Below are 4,089 nucleotides of genomic sequence, written 5' to 3'. Positions count from 1 at the left end.
GGTGAAGACCTAGGGGGCGGTATAGTCGATGGTAGCACACCAACGTGTGACAGCGGGAGACAAAAAGGGGTGTGGAAGAAGGTTGATTCCCGCCAGGATTACGAAAAGTTAATGGAGAAGATGTTTTTTCCCTAAATAGTGGAAAAGTATGGCCAGTCATACAAGCCCCCAATATTATTTGGGCCGCGCGTCGGTCGACGGATCCTTTTAAAAGATCCGCCGGCTCGGCAGCAGTTAGATCTAGAGTTACCCAACGTCCAACATCATCCTCATTATTGCAACAAGGGTAGTGTTGCGGAATTTTTTTGCAACAAAGCTCATGTTGCAAAAACCTTTTGCAACATCAACATAGGTGATGTTGCGGATTTTTTTTCTTTACTATTTTTGCAACATGGGTGTTGCGGAAAAAAAAATTCACAACACAGATGATACTGCAGAAAAAGTTTTAAAAAAAATTCGGCTTCATTTCTTTTGCAACATGGGTGTTTTTGCGGAAGGCAATTTTGCAACACACATGATGTTGCGAAAAAAATTATAGAAAGACACACATAAAACACGCGCCACGCAGAGAAGGTGCACCGGCTGAACGCAAAGCTTTTCCCATATTATTTTGCGTTTTGAGACCTGTTGGAGCTGTTTTCTAACCCAACTCCTCCAATATCAGCTTTTTATTGGGAAATGGCAATCCGTTGGAGATGCTCTAATTTCCAGCTCCTTCGGCAGCATGCATGCTTATTTTGCATTCCCTTCCTCGGGTAATAAAGCTCGTGGTCAAGCAACAAGCTCTCACTGCTGTCTTCTGATACCAGATAAAAATCAAGAGAAAAGAGAACCAATTTTGAGGATGGTCAACAATGCAAATAGCATACAAGGCTCAAACCGATGATCAACACTAAAAACTCGAGTGAAAGGAAGAAGCAATAAATCACTGAAGAGCTTCATATCATTCGAGCAGATTCAAGGGATCACTTGAAAGTCTGGCAGCATCACCATCAACCAAAACAACACTACTCTGAGTATCAGCATTCCATCCGAGGAGGAATACAAACTAAGCGACCGATTCCATTCACCATCTTACAGACCAAAGACGACATGTTAAGCTACTTTGCGTCTCAGCGAAGAACTCCGTGACTACTAGAGCAGGCATGTCACCAGAATAGACCATATCATATCCCATGCGCTCCACGACCTGAATTCAGTACTAAATTCACCTGGATCAAAGGAAATTTGGGCATAAGAAAACTTAGTACTACTAGAGTTGCGTGATGTTCGAAGAAAGAGCACCAAATCATAACAGATCCATGTGAGAATTTAGCTCACCTAGGAGACAGTTAGCCAAAAACACTTGCTGCTTCATGTTCCTCCAATTCATCCTATGAATGTCTTGCTGGTAAGTCCCTCCAGGGGGTAACTCCCATGTGGAGATTTGTCTTTTGCAGTCAAGATTGGATCATTAGACCAGTTAAGCATCCCTTGAGAAGTTGAAAGACAAGAATATTAGTCAATACAGAAGAGACATTCGATATATTGTACATCAGTCATATGGTAAAATTATGATGGCACAAAACAGAGCTATATATGGGGAAAAGTACTGACTGTCTAGTCCGATGATACTACAACTAATATCTTACATACATGTATCAATTAAGCACCACAATGACATGCATTTTACCATCAAGGAATACATCAGCATCGACTACCATCAAGGCATACAACATCGTACACAAAACATACAACCAATTCCGACATGTGCATCACTTCGTGACCTCGATCCAAGGTAAGTGCAGCCTCTAAAGCCTGCCTTGCTTAAGCACAACAAAGATAGAGATTTAGATCTATATAATCATTAACCACAAACCCTCGTCTTTTATAGTGCGTGAACTATCAACTAGTATGTCAGTTATAGGCGAATACTGAATACCTAGCCTAATAGGCTAAGATAAAGAATCCGTGCATTTACCACTTAACATGCCTGTGCAGACATATTTGTTTGGAAAGGAGGATCAGTCCCCGGCAACTTGTGCAGACATATGCAGATGGAATTCAGTTCTCCTAATTGGTTCGTGATGAATGTGATGGGAATTAACCTGGTGATTGTTGTTGTGGAAGCCTCCACGCTCGGACGAAGCGGCTGGCGACTGCGCACCTCGGCGGCGCAACCAGGTCGTAGAGCTTGCAGTCCACAACCTTGCGCGCACGCACGTCGACACCGAACATGTGCTTCTCCAGGAAGAAGTAGACGACGTCGGGGTTCTCGGGATGGATGAGTGCGAGCGTGGGGATCTCCACGGGCAGCCCAGTGGCCTTGTAGCTCTCATCGGCCCAGATCTCACCAAAGCTTACCTCGTGCTCCAGCGTCCACTCCGTGGAGTCCGGACCAGGCAGCGTCCACACGCTGATGTTGGGAGTGCCGCCGATGACACGGCCCATGTAGTAGGTGTCGACGAACCGCAGCTTGCCGGCGCTCACCCCCACGCAGCGGTACATGTCGGACTCTCCCCAAGCTTCCCTGGACCGCAGCACCCTGTCCGGCGGGAGCGGCACGAAGCGGAGGGCCGGGTCGCTGGCGAAGGGGTCGCTGGTGATGACGCCCCATGTGAGGTCGACCCACCAGAGCCTCCCGTGGTGCGAGACCACGCCGATGGGCGCGAAGATGCGGCGCGGGAGCGGGTAGTGCTCGACCCACTTCCCGACCTCGGACGAGAAGGAGAGGAGCGTGGCTTCGTCAGTGCCCATGATGGGGCGCAGCTCCGAGACCATGTAGTGGCCGCCGCCGCCAGGGGAGGCGATGAGGCCGAGGAGGGCCTGGTGCATGATGTCGACGGGCTTGGGTTCGGGGAGGCGGAACGCGGAGCCGGCGTTGGCGTCGAGGACGAAGTAGCGCGGTTCGGAGTCGTGTCAGTGGACGCCGGGACCGTGGGGACCGTCGGTGATCTCGCGGGTCCAGGGGCGGCCGAGGGTGGCTTGGAGGAGGAGGAGGCCGGAGGGGTCGGCGGCGAGGACGAAGGGGAAGTACTTGGGAGTGACGGGCTCAGGGAAGAGGCGCGGGGAGACGGTGAGGATGGAGACGCGCGGGGGCGGGGTGAGCGCGAGGGAGACGTCGGCGCCGTCCGCGGGGGGCGCGACCCGCGGGATGCTGCCCAGGACGGCCCACGACGACGACGCCATGTGGGCCTGTGCCCGCGACGGAGCGGCGAAGGGCGACCGGCTGAGTCGCTGGTGCGGTGAGGCGGGGAGGGCGGCGGCCCGAGCCGCGAGCAAGCGAAGGCGGCGCAGGGCTTGGGACGCCATTGCGGTGGATGCGGGAGGCGACGGAGGGGAGGATGGGAGAGGAGGTGGCGAAGTGTGCGAGGGAGGGGGAAAGTGTGGTGGGTGCAGCAGACCTGAGCAGGTGCAGACCGCAGAGGCGCGGCAGCCTTTGAACGTCTGAGGAAGGCTCATCTCGCGGGCAAACGATCCGCTGTGTTGGTGTACGCGCCTCTGCTGTAGCCTTCTTTGTCTTTCTCCAAGAGAAGAATGGCTATAGCCTTTACATGAAACATGATTGAGACTGAATTTTCAAAAGTGTATAACATTGCGAAAATTGCTTTTGGAGCCGAGCTCCATGGGGCCTCCTTTTGCAATTCATCAAATTCATATCTCTATGTTTCAAAAAATTGTGAAAAATACACATATACATGGACACACAATGTACATGTGTGTAAATTTTCAGGACGAAATACGTTGAAAGGAGGGCCGTGCAAAAAAATATGAGGCTTTTCAACACATGATACTATTCATTCTCAAAGTCTATGAATTTGTCTTTTTCACAAAAGTTGCATTTCGAGGCACTCGCACACAAAAAATTACACACATATACATTTCATACTTGTATACTTGCATTTTTTAGACTTTTTAAAAACTGAAAAGTAAAATTTTAAAAAATTTAAAGAAAAAAAATCAAGCTCCATGGAGCTTGGTCACGAAAATGCCCCACTACATACACTGAGTCTATAAAATCACACTGAAATTTAACTATATAATCCAACAAGTAAATTTGAAAAATTGTATGTGGAACCTATGAAATCGATCTAAACGGTGTACTCTAGG

At 49.5% G+C, this 4,089-nt stretch overlaps 1 pseudogene; it reads right to left on the bottom strand.

The window, feature by feature from the left end:
* Positions 1 to 893: 893 nt before the first annotated feature.
* On the bottom strand, positions 894 to 3,453 carry LOC123058223 (uncharacterized; annotated as a pseudogene).
* Positions 3,454 to 4,089: the final 636 nt, after the last annotated feature.

This window comes from Triticum aestivum, chromosome 3A, assembly GCF_018294505.1.
Source record: "Triticum aestivum cultivar Chinese Spring chromosome 3A, IWGSC CS RefSeq v2.1, whole genome shotgun sequence".
In the NCBI taxonomy this organism is placed as follows: domain Eukaryota; kingdom Viridiplantae; phylum Streptophyta; class Magnoliopsida; order Poales; family Poaceae; genus Triticum; species Triticum aestivum.
The sequence above is the reverse complement of the archived record's forward strand: the minus strand, read 5'-3'. Positions and strand labels throughout refer to the sequence as shown.